Source organism: Monodon monoceros, unplaced genomic scaffold (genome assembly GCF_005190385.1).
Source record: "Monodon monoceros isolate NGI ecotype Baffin Bay Population unplaced genomic scaffold, NGI_Narwhal_1 Super_Scaffold_21, whole genome shotgun sequence".
Taxonomy (NCBI): Eukaryota; Metazoa; Chordata; class Mammalia; order Artiodactyla; family Monodontidae; genus Monodon; species Monodon monoceros.
In genome coordinates this window covers 31,415,119-31,428,285 of record NW_021703778.1, presented here as the reverse complement: position 1 = coordinate 31,428,285, position 13,167 = coordinate 31,415,119, and positions in this window count along the sequence as shown.

The window sequence follows — 13,167 nt, the reverse complement described above, 5'->3', positions numbered from 1 at the left end:
TCAGAATGGAATATTGAAGAATGTCCAAATAACCCACTTGAAGACAGGTAAGGGGAAACAGGGAAAAACAATAAAATGACAGACTTACATCCTAACATATCAATAATTACATTAAATGTAAGTAGCATTAACATTTAAAACAAGTAAGACCAGGGAATTCCCTGGTGATCCAGTGGTTAGGACTCTGTGCTTCCACTGCAAGGGACCCGGGTTCAATCTCTGGTCAGGGAACTAAGATCCCACAAGCCATGTGGCGCGGCCAAAAAAATGAAATAAAAAATAAAAAGACCATGTAAAATATGCTTTGTGATCATAACTGAATCAAACTAGAAATCGATAACGCGATAACAGGAAAATCTCCAAAAACGTGTAAATTAAGCAACATGCTTCTAAATAACCCATGGGTCAAAGAGGGAGTTTCAGGGAAATAACAAACATTGAGCTGAATGACAATATGTAATCTGTTTTATAAAGTTCACTTTGTGAATTTAATTCATAAATTGACAATAAAATTATCTCATAAGCAGAATAAAATTTGGTAGCAATGTTTGCAAAATATGATGTGTAGTAGATTCTATTGATAGCCTCCTAGCCTCTATTCACCATTTTCTCCCTAATAGAATCCTGACTTTGTTAGATACCAGTACTTAGTCCCTCTCCACACACAGATAAGGCCTCAGGTAAAGTCCCCAAGTTGGACTTACATTCCATCACCCTTCCAGTGACGGGTTCACAGGGTGTGATCTGTATCTGCACAAAGAGCGTGAATAAAGGTTTCTAGAGGCTTCTGGGAATGTTCTTTCCCACTTTTCAGTGAGAGCCATGAGAGATCAGTCTGTCCAGATGTGAACAAGCAAACAGGAAACAGAACTATGGAAAAAACACTTAGGTCAGTGTGACTCTGGTTGGCAGAGCAGAGAAACAAAAAAAACCTTTTCAATGACATTTTCAAAGAAATTATTATTGAGTAACAAGTTGAATCTATTATAATGGTGGGGGGAGTTAAGAAAAAAACTATTTTCACTGAAAAGTTATTTCTGAAAACTAAAAATACCCACTACATCTATATAATTTTAAAACCTTTATATGACTTTTACAAACATTAAAAACAAAATAAGCAAACTAATTACTCTTATTACAATACTTATTCAGATATTTTAATAAATGCCTTAGCCATATCTATCTGCAAGACCTCATTGCTGCATTTTTCTGAAAAATTCAATTTTTTTCAGTATGATAATATTTTAAAATACATGATTGCCTAAGTTTTCATCAAAATTATAATTTAGAGTTTATATATTAGAAATTGTTGACATATCCAATTGACTCTTCTGTGTAGAACATTTATGTTTTTTCCTTTTAAATAGTCTTTATTATTTTTTAGAGCAGCTTTAAGTTCACAGCAATATTGAGCAGAAAGCACAGAGTTCCCATATAACCCCTGCCCCACAAATGCATATATAGCCTCCCCCACTATCAACACCCACACAAGCATGGTACATTTGTTACAGTTGATGAACTTAGACTGACATCATTATCGTCCAACATTCATAGTTTACCTTAGGGTTCACTCTTGGTGTTACACATTCTCTGGGTTTTGGCAAATGTAAAATGACATGTATCCATTATTACATATTATACAGAATAGTTTTGCTACCCCACAAATCCTCTGTTCTCTATATATTCACCTTTCCCAGCAACCACTGATCTTTCTACTGTCTCCATAGTTCTGCCTTTTCCAAAATGTCATATAATTGGAATTATATAGTATTTAGCCTTCTTAGATTGGCTCCATTTCACTTGAGAGCTCATTTCTTTTTAGTGCTGAGTAATATTCCATCATTTGGATGTACCACAGTTTATCCATTCACCTACTGAAGGACACCTTGGTTGCTTCCACTTTTTGGCAATTATAAGTAAAGCTACTATAAACACGGTGTGCAGTTTTTTTGTGTGGACATATTCTTCAGCTCATTTGGGTAAATATCAAGGATTTGTTTCATTTTGTAAGAAATCACCAAACTGTCTTCCAAAGTGGCTGCACCATTTTGCATTCCCACCAGCAATGAAAGAGAGTTCCTATTACTCTACATCCTTGCCAGTATTTGGTGTTGTCCGTGTTCTGGATGTTGGCCATTTTAATAGGTGTGTAGTGATGTCTTGCTGTTTTTTTTTTTTTTTTTGTCTTGCTGTTTTAATTTGCGTTGCCCTGAGGACATAGGATGTGGAGCATCTTTTCATATGCTAATTTCCCATCTGTGTGTATATATATATATATATATATATATATATATATATATATATGTTCTTTGGTGAGGGACCAGTCATGCCTTTTTCCCATTTTTAAATTGAGTTTTTGTCATTGTTGAGTTTTAAATGTTCTTTGTATATTTTGAACAACAATCTTTTATGTCTTTTTGTTTATCCTTTTTGTCTTTTGCTAATATTTCAGTCTGCGGCTTGTCTTCTCATTTTCTTGACATTCTCTTTCACAGAGCAGACGTTTTTAAGTTTCATAAAGTCAAACTTATCAATTCTTTCTTCAGCTTATCAGTTCTTTTTTTTTTTTTTTTTGCCCATGGATCATGCCTTTGGTGTTGTATTTTAAAAACCACCACCATGACCAGCGTCACCTAGGTGTTCTCTTCTAGGAATTTTATAGTTTTACGTTTTACATTTAGGTCTATAGTCTATTTTGAGTTAATTTTTGTGAAGGGTACAGAATCTGTGTCTAGATTAATTTTTTTGCATGTAAATGTCCAGTTGTTCCAGCACCCTTTGTTGAAAAGATTATCTTTGCTCCATTGTATTGCCTTTCCTCTTTTGTCAAAAATCAGTTGACTGTCTTTATGTGGGTCTATTTCTAGGCTCTCTATTCTGTTTCATTGACTTGTCTGTTCTTTCACCAATATCACACTGTCTTGAGTACTGTAGTTTTATAGTAAGTCTTAAAGTCAGGTAGTGTCAGTCCTCTGATTTTGCTCTCCTTCAATATTGAGTTCTCTATTCTGAGTCTTTTGCCTCAGCATATAAACTTTAAAATCCCTTTGTTGATTTCCACAAAATAACTTTCTTGAATTTTGATTGGGATTGTATTGAATGTATAGATTAAGTTGGGAAGAACTGACATCTTGACAATATTTTTTCCTATCCATGAATGTGGAATATCTCTCTGTTTATTTAGGTCATCTTTGATTTCTTTCACTAGAGTTTTGTAGTTTTCTTCATATCCATCTTGTACATATTATGCTAGATTTATACCTATGTATTTCATTTTGGGAGGTGCTAATGTAAATGTTAATGTGTTTTTATTTTCAAATTCTACTTGTTTATTGCTGCTGTAGTAAAGCAATTGACTTTTGAATATTAACCTTGTGTACGGCAGCCTTGCTATAATCATTTAGTAGTTCCAGGAGGGTTTTTTGGTCAATTCTTTTGGATTTTCTACGTAGATGATGATATCATCTGTGAACAAAGACAGTTGTATTTCTTCCTTCCCAATCCGTATACCTTTATTTCCTTTTCTTGTATAATTGCATAATTGGAATTTCCAATACAATGTTTAAAAGAAGTGGTGAGAGGGGACATCCTTGCCTCCTTCCTGATCTTAGCAGGAAAGCTTTGAGTTTCTAACCATTAAGTATGATGTTAGTGGTAAATTTTTTGGTAAATTTTTTTTATCAAGTTGAGGAACTTATGCTTTATACTTTGCTTGCTAAGATGTTTTTTAAATCATGGATGAGTGAATTAATTAGTTAGGGTTCTCCAGAACCCATATATATATACATATATATATATATGTATATACATGGTTATGGAGGCCAAGAAGTACCAAGATATCCTGTCTGCAAGGTGGAGAACCAGGAAAGGCTGGTATAATTCAGCCCAAGTCCAAAGGCCTGAGAATTGGGAGACTAGTGTTATAAGTCCCAATCTGAGTGTAAAAGTTCAAGAACCAGGAGTGTGGATATCGGAGGGCAGGAGAAGATGGATGTCTCAGCTCAAGCAGAGAGAGTGAATTTTTCCTCCCTCCACCTTTTTGTTCTATTTGGGCTCTCAAAGGATTTGATAATGCCCACCCACCCTGGGGAGGGTCATCTACTTTCCTCAGTTCATCAATGCAAATATTAAGCTCTTCCAGAAACACCCTCACAGACACACTCAGAAATAATGTTTTACCAGCCGACTTAATTTGTAGTACTTATGATAAACTCTCTCTCTATTACTCTTTCATTAAAGTCTATTTTGATATTAATATAGTTACACTTGTTTTCATTTAGTTAGTCTTTGCTTGGTCAGTCCTTTTACTATCAATTTTTTTGTTTCCAAGCAGTTTGGTTTTTTGTTTGCTTATTATTGAAGTATAGTCGATTTATAATATTGTGTTAGTTTCAGGCGTACAGCAAAGTGATTCAGTTATACATATACATATATATTCTTTTTCATTTTAGGTTATTGCAAGGTATTGAATATAGTTCCCTGTGCTATACAGTAGGACTTTGTTGTTGACCTATTTTATATATAGTGTATTCAAGCGTTTTGAGCATGTGTCTTTTACAAGCAGAATATAACTAAATTTGTTTTTTTTTCTTTGTGTCCAATTTGAAGATAATTTCCAACTTTTCAAGTTGGAAAAGTACGTGTGCACACACACAGACACACACACACATGTTTATGTATCTTCCCATACTGTGGCTAAGGATCAGAGAAGTCTTCTTTACTTGAAATAGATTTCATATTTCTGTTTCCTGACGTTTTACTTTTTCAGGGTGATTTATAATAGGAGGAGGCAAATAAATCTGAACTCCATCCTCTTAAAACCGGCAATGCATCTCTTACGTATTATGATTTTTAAAAGTATCTTCTGTGTATATAGTCATAATCTCTCATCCCTTTTTGTCCCTAATGTTGATCTTTCTTGACATAATTGCAAAAGGTTTATTTTCTTTTCAAATAATTAGTGTTAATAAACTCTTTTCAAATTACCCAGTTTGAGTGGGTCATCAACTTCCTAACAGATATATAATCGTTGTATAAATGTATTTTATCATTGAATAAATGATAAATGTTTTTCTTTTTAAACTTTATTTTCCCGCCCATAGCAGAACCGTTTCATCTTTTGGGGGGGCTACTCAGCATCTTCTTAACACCTTTCCTAAGTTCCTAAGTTTGGAGGAACTTCTTATCTTTTGAGCTCATGTCTCCCCAAGGCAGAAACCAGAAACTCACATTCTCAGCCTTCCTTGCATCCAGGGCACATGCGTGTGATCAGTCAGACCCCATAAGATTTTATTCAGGGAAGGGCCGTCAAGAAGTAAGCACCATGAAACCCCTTCCAGCCGCAGTAGTGGTAGATATCCAGCTTGAAATACAGAGAGCTGACATGCCCGTGACTAACAGAGGTGGCAACAGGCATCACAGGAATCTTCCTGTGTGGGGTCCTGAAGTGTAGTCTGTGCACTGTTTCTGCCATATAGCCTCAAGCACGAGCCTCTGGCCCACCTGCAGTTTCTGCGATTTATCCTATGGCATTTAATAGATTCCTTTTCTACTTCAAGTAGCCAGAAGAGGTTCTGTTGTTCCCCTCCCAGAGGATTTTACTCCCAGCTTGCTGTTCAGAGACACTGTCCCAACTCCACCAAATCAAAACTTATTTAAATTTACCAAAGTATTTTTTTCTTTATAAATTTATTTTTTTTTTAATTTTTGGCTGCGTTGGGTCTTCGTTCCTGCGCGCGGGCTTTCTATAGTTGCGGTGAGCAGGGGTTACTCTTGGTTGCGGTGTGCGGGCTTCTCACTGTGGTGGCTTCTCTTGTTGCGGAGCACGGGCTCTAGGTGTGCGGGCTTCAGTAGTTGTGGCTCGTGGGCTTAGTTGCTCTACAGCATGTGGGATATTTGCGGACTAGGGCTCAAACCTGTGTTCCCTGCATTGGCAGGTGGATTCTTAACCACTGCACCACCAGGGAAGTCCCTACTTCCTGGTGTTTTATTGACGTATCTTCATTAATGTTTCTGGCATTTTATTACTTCCTCCTGGATTCACTTTTCTTCTTATATTATCCTTTAGTAATTCTTTCTGCAAAGGTGGAAAATTCTCTAAGTGTGTCTGAAAATTTCTTTGTTCCATTCTCTCTCTCAAAAGATAATTTTCCTGGGTATGGAATTCAGTGCTCAAATTACACAGGTATTTTCCTTCAGCACATTAAAGCTCTTATTCAGTATCTTTGTGTACCAAAGGCTGCTAACAAGAAATCTGACGTAGTCTAATTTTTATTTCTGTATAAGTAATTTGTGATGTATCTGTTTTGTCTGGCAGCTTGTCCCGTTCTTCTTTTTCTTTCTTTTTTATTTTATTTTATGTAATTTATTTTTTTGGTAGCACATCATGTGGGATCTTAGTTCCCCAACCAGGGATCAAAGCCATGCCCCCTGCAGTGGAAGCACGGAGTCTTAACCACTGGACTGCCAGGGAAGTCCCACTTGTCTCTTTTTTCTTTATCCTTGATGTGCTGAAGTTTCACTCTTTGTGTGTGTGTGTGTGTGTGTGTGTGTGTGAGATGAACATGCATGCATGCACACACATCACTCTTTGCAATTTCTGTTCAACACCTTGTATATTCAGCCCATGTATTGAATTGTTAATTTCGGTAATTACTTTGTTTTTATTTCCAAGTATTGAAATTGTTCTTGTAACAATTCCTTCTTTATTTCTCTGAGGTATATGTATTTTAAAGTCCTTTTCAGATGCTCTATTATCACTGTTCCCTTGGTTCTTCCATTAATTGTATTGTCTTACATTCGTGGTATAAAATTTCCTCAGGTATATGCTAATTTCTGGTTCTGCACTGACTTTCCATGAGAGAATTCTCCCCAGTGTGTTCTGAGTTGTAAATTACTCCCTGCAGGCAGACAGCAAGCTGGAGGCATCACTGTGCAGCCAACATCAGACCTGGGCCTCAGCCTCCAAATGGCTACAGCCTCTCCTTCTCCTGTGCATTTTCTTTCCTTTCCTTTTCTTTTTAAAGAAAAGATTTACCATTTCAAGTCCAAGGAGTTTCTCTTTTTTGACTCCAGTCTTAGCTATGAATGGATTACTTTGCTTTAACAATATTTTCTACACAGATGTTACGTAGAAGGGAAAGATTTCAGCACGTGGTCAAGCTGCTCTCTTGACAGTAGCTTTTTGTCTGTTGAAACCACTAAATAGTGAGACTTCAGAGGCCAGGAGCCAAACCTGGCTGCAGACTGCTGTGGGGATGGCAGTGTGGGAGCAGCATCGGGGCCTCATTTGGGCAGGGAGGTCCTCTGTCTCAGGCTGGCAGCACCGTGAGGGTCTCCTCTCCTGCCTGCTCAGCCCTCCCTGCTGGCATCTGCTGAGGTGCTTGTGATTCCTGGATCTCTGGTCAACCTCCAGGTCTCAGCTCAGTTTGTCCTGGGCCCGGGGCCCCTAGTTGGGGGCACCGTCTGCCTTCCTCAGGCCTGCTCCCTGGGAGCTCTGCGAGGCTGCCGCCCCAGGCCCCTCCGCCCAGGAAGCCCCTGGCCTGTCCTTCCTCCACTGCTGCACATTGAGGCCTGGGGAGCCCCTCAGCTGGTGGTTCTCAAACTTCCACGTGCAGCAGAATCACCTGTAGGGTGTTAAAATATAGGTTTCTGGGCTCTGCCCCCAAGAAACTCCAATTCTGGAGGTCTGGGGTGAGGTCTGAGAATTTCCACTTCTAACCAGGTCAGACTGGTGGGGAACCACAATTTGAGAGTCACAGCCCCAGACAGACAGCAGGGACTGTGCTCCCCTTTCTCTCCTAGCCCCAGACCTTGCCTTTGAAGTATCAAAGCCAGGAATGTGGCCGACCTCTTCTCTGATTTTCCTGGCTTGGGGACAATACTCACAGCTAGGAATCACAGCTGGAGGGCTGAGGGAAGTCCGGGGTCACAGAATGAAAACAGCATGGATCGGCACGAAATCATCCGTCCAGTTTAGTTGGTATTTTAAAGTGCTGGTCTTTTTCTCTTCAAGAAGCCATGTACATACATAACTTTAAAAATCACACTTTTTTTCTTTTTCATGGTTATTCCCTCCTCCACTTGGAATAAGAGACTCTGAGAACCGGATGGGACCACAGCCACCTGGAGAACATTCATATTACACAAATCGGGGGCTTATCTTGTTAATCACTGATGCTGTACCTGCTGCTCAGCAGGAAGCTGTCCCAAGCCATCCCTTGCCGAGGGGGTTCAGATCCCTTCCAAATGCTCTCCTTGACACCCACGGTGAGCTTTCAAGACAGGTCCAGACAGCCCTCCTGGCTCCGCTGTGATGGAGTTCCACAGTGGGCTCTGCCCCCTGCCTGCCCACTGGTTCCCAAACACACCCTCTCTGGCCGTGCCCAAAGCAGACCCCTCTGGAACTCTCAGGTTGGGTCCTGCAGTCCTGCCTAGATGCCCCCTTCCCCTGGGGAATTGTTATGTCCCCAGCCCCTCTGCCCTCCTGCCCCTCCAGGCTTTGATCTTGTTCATCAGGGTCCCCACGAGTCTGCCTTCATGTTGTGTCTTGGAGAACAGCATTTGGAGTCTTGGCCCATCCCTCCCAAGAAGTCTGACCTCCATGTGAAGAATGACCCACCTCCAACACCCTCCCCACTTTACCCAACTCACATAATAAGGGGTGTCAAGGAGTAGCCTCACACCTGTCACAATCTGCCCACACTCTGTCCCCCACTCACGCTGGTGGTGATGCCACGTCCCACTCCTTGTCATCAGACTCGCTCAAGGTACTGTCCTATGACGTCAACCCAGCTGTCTCCACCATGTCATCTACTTACCATCCATCCCTCACATACGAGCTACATCCCCACCTTACGGCCTGTACTACTTCCCCTCTATCATCTACACAACAGAGTCTCTAGAATAAAGGAGGTCTGCCCTGAGGTGATTTTTTTGTCCCCACCTTTATTAAAATGCTGTGGGTAACTTCTCTCACAAAAACAACAAACCTCTGCTTTTTCTAGACACGCCAGCACCTGCGTGGTGGACCCCTCTTCAGAGGCCCACCTGAGGGTGAGGCCCGTGCTCCACGTTGCTCCGCAGATACCTGTGTCTTGCAGCCCATTCTGTGTGGTCACTGAAGGTCTGAATCTGGAGGGTCAGGAGCCAGAGGGTTCATAGTTATAATCATCCACCTATTTCTATAAAGCCTGAATTCGGGGGCAGAATCTACGTCCTGAAGTCGGTCAAAAAAATCAACAGCACTTACTTTGGGGGAAGGTCCTTTGCTTCCGTGGCTGGCAAAGGCATTTCCATACTACCTCCCTCTGTGCCTGCCAAAGTAAAGGAAAAACCTGTTAGAATGGGATATAACTCTAACAGGTTAGAGTTCACTCAAATACACTCTAGTGAATTTCCCCAGTGACTTAAGTCCTGAGGGTAAAAGAATCAAAGACCTCCATGGGGGTGGTTCCATCCTGGACCTCGGGGATTTTCGAGGTCAACTCGCTCACCTGAACAGAGGAGGAAACCATAGGAGGGAGGCCCCAGGTGACCTACTTGGAGCCCTGTCCTGGCCGGTGTCTTAGCTGGGGCTGGAATACAGGACCCCTGGCTCCTGGTTCAAGGCACTTCGACTGTACAGGATGAAGGGGTAAGGAAGATGAGCACAAGTGCTTGGTGTTGACGAGAGGTGAGACCCAATGAGGCTTGTGCCGAAGGGTGACTTATGGAGAGCGGTTCTGCTGACCCCACAGAGAGAGGGCATGTGTGTGTCAATCAAATCCACTTACACACTCAGGGGGGAAATGAAAGAAAAATTAACCTTCTGCCTTTCGGGAATGTCCTCCCCAGCCTATGAGGCAGAGCACTAGTCTTCTGCCCTATACAGGGAAGGTGCGCATTATTTGTAAAAACTGAGTTATGCCCAGTGCTGAGGAATTGACAGGCTTTTGGCTCCACTTTCCTGCCTTGTGGGAATTCTTGCCTAGCTGGGGAGCTTCTCTTGGCTGAAGGGGATGGGCACCAAGCCTGCAATTCAAGAATACTGCCACTAAGTGGCGACAGGGAGCAAGACCAGTGGTTCAACCCTACAGCCAGGGAGGTATCTATTGGGTTGGACAAAAAGTTTGTTCGGATTAAGACGCTGTGGAAGATGCCACTTTAGTGGTATCAGATGGGGTCTATTTTCTTCCCTTGGGGAAAGGGACCAGGGATTTCAGATGTCTGTTACTTTCCAAAGGGTTAAGAACCAGGGTTATGAATGATAATTTAAAAATTTTGCTTTGGGATAGATAATAATATTATATACTTCAAAAATAGAAAAGGTAATCAGTGAAAAGTCTTCCTGTGACTCCTGCCCTAGCCACCAGTTTCCTTCCCACAGGCGACCAATATTTACGAGTTTCTTGTGATCCTTCCAGAGAGGCTGTATGACGGCACACAAGCAGGTGTATGCTCGCTCTTTTTTCCCTTTTCTGTTTTTACACACGTTGGCACATTGATCACATCTTCTACTCTTTGTGCTTTCACTTAACAAACTATCTTGAAATCCATGTTAATTCATCATATGGTTCCTTGTTCTCTCCTTGTATTTCAGGGTTTGAATGTGCCCTCACGTTTTTAACAGTCCCCCAGTCAAGAATACCGAGGCTGTTTGCAGTTATTTGTAACACAATAATGCAATGAATAACTGCAAAATAATATGGCTAGCTTGCACATGTGTGGTATACATGTTTAAAAACTCCTAGATGGGCTTCTCTGGTGGCACACTGGCTAAGAGTCTGCCTGTCAATGCAGGGGACACGGGTTCGAGCCCTGGTCCTGGAAGATCCCACATGCCGTGGAGCAACTAAGCCTGTGCACCACAGCTACTGAGCCTGCGCTCTACAGCCCGCGAGCCACAACTACTGAGCCTGCATGCCACAACTACTGAAGCCCTCGCTCCTAGAGCCTATGCTCTGCAACGAGAAGCCACTGCAATGAGAGGCCCGCACACCGCAATGAGGAGTAGCTCCCGCTCGCCGCAACTAGAGAAAACCCGTGCACAGCAATGAACACCCAATTCAGCCAAAGAAAAAAAAGAAAAAGAAAACCTCCTAGAAATAGAGTTCTTAGGTCAAAGGGCTTGTACATTTGTAATTTTGATAGAAGTGATCTAATATTCCTCCATAGAAGTTGTGCTGATTTTCACTTCCCAGAAGAAGTGCCGAAGTTCGTGTTTCCCCTTGCCCTCTGGAACATATTGTGTTATTGCACTTCTGGGTCTCTAACAGGCAAAAATCATGGCATTCTAGGTATAGTGTTAATTTGCATTTATTATTCTGAATAAGGAGGACATCTTTTCAGATGTTTAAAAGTCATCTGTATTTCCTTTCCTGTGAACTCTCTGCTCCTTACCTTTGTCTAATTTTTCTTTTGAGTTGTCCTTTTTTCTATTTCTAGATGCTATCGACATATTAGGGAAGTTAACTGTTGGTGAAATGAGTGGCAAATATTTTGCTTCCGGTTTGTTGTTGACTTTGCTTATGGTGGTGATTGCCAGGCAGGGATTTTTATGAAGTCAAATTTAATAATCTTTTATGTTACAGCTTTTCAGTTTCGTGGAATACGGAGAAGAGCCTTCCCTACTCCAAGATTCTCAAAAAATCCTCTGACAAGAGATGGTTGGCTGGAGCCTGGCAGACTCAGGAGTCCTGAGTGAGGCTGGGCCTTTGACCCCGTGGACTGTGAACATCAGCCACTGGGGCTCCCGTGTGCAGGGCTGGGGTCTCACCCTGTGGGTTGGCCCAGAGCTTGCCCATGGGAAGAGGGGACCACAAACAGCAAAGACAGCTTGCCTCAGGGGCCAGAGGGATGGGTCAGGAACCTGCCCTTGGCCTGCTTCTGGGCTCTGCCTTTGTGGCTTTCTTTTGGCACTTGAGCTGCAAAGCTGCCCTACCCGGACATACCTCTGCCCCCCTCCCACCCAACTGGAGGCTCAGGCCCTCTGGGTCACTGTGAGTGCTGGGGCTGCCAGAGGGAGCTGGGAAGCAGGGAGGGAGACAGGCCCACAGGGCCCATTCACAGCAAGTCCACACCAAGTCTGCGCTGGTCCGGCTGGGGACTCAGCCTGTCCCAGGCCTTCTGCTCAGGGCAGCAGGATGAGGCCCACGCAGGCCTCCTCTTCCCTCTTCAGAACTGCCCCCACCGCAGTGGCACCCTAATCCAGCCAAAAGAAAGGACAACAGAAAGCAAATAATCAGGATTTGAGCGAGGGAGCCACCAGAGCCCGACTCGGACCGACAAGGCACCCTGCGCACTACTCCAGGTGGAGCCCGCAGGTTACACGACTGTGTGGGACCGAATGAAATGGCCAGAGGGGTCAAAGGTGACACCAGCGTCTCCAGCATATCCTTCAGGGGGTTCCAGGGGGATTATTCCCACTGTAGGGTGGATCACCTCCTCTCCTTTGGATGTGTGTGGGGAGCTGGAAGTGGACACGGTTTGGGTCCTCTCCGTTCAGGACTGCAAGGAGGGAAAGGGCTGGGGCGAGGCCTTGGGGGAGCGGAGGCCAGTGGTCGAGGCCAAGGCAGCACAGGACATTGGAAACGGGGTGATGGGATGGTTCCCAGGGATCTGGCATGCAACCGGCGACTGGGGGATCTGCGGCGGATAGGCAGCAGGGGTCCTCCAGTCCGGAAGGGGCTCTCCGTGGCCGAGATACCCCCAGTGCTTCTGGCCTGGGGTTCCCTCTCGCCACGCCTCCGCGCGGGGCCGAGCAGGGCGCGGTCGCCGGGGTCCCTCCGCCGAACGCGCTCGGGAGCTCGCCAGGGGGCAGCGCGGCGCCCAGGGCAGGTGCGGGCGCAAGAAAGCCTCGCTGTCACCTGTTCCACCCGCCGGAGGGTCAGACCCTAACGGCTCCCGATCCCGCAGGTCCCGGGCGCGCCCGAGAATTTGTGTGCTCCCCAGGACCCGGGGCGGTTGGGGGGCCGCGGCTTCCAGAGCTGGGCTCGGTCCCCCAGCCCCGAAGCCGGTCCCGCAGCATCCGGACCCCAGGTGCGCCCTCCTGCCCGCTGACTGTCCCGGCGCGGGCTCAGGGGAAGGGGCTGGGCACGCACGCATCTTTGTCCTCCTCCCTGTCTTCCCGCCGCGCGCTCTCGCCGGGCTGGGGGCGTGGGCGAGGCCGGGGCGGGGCGGGGCGGGGCG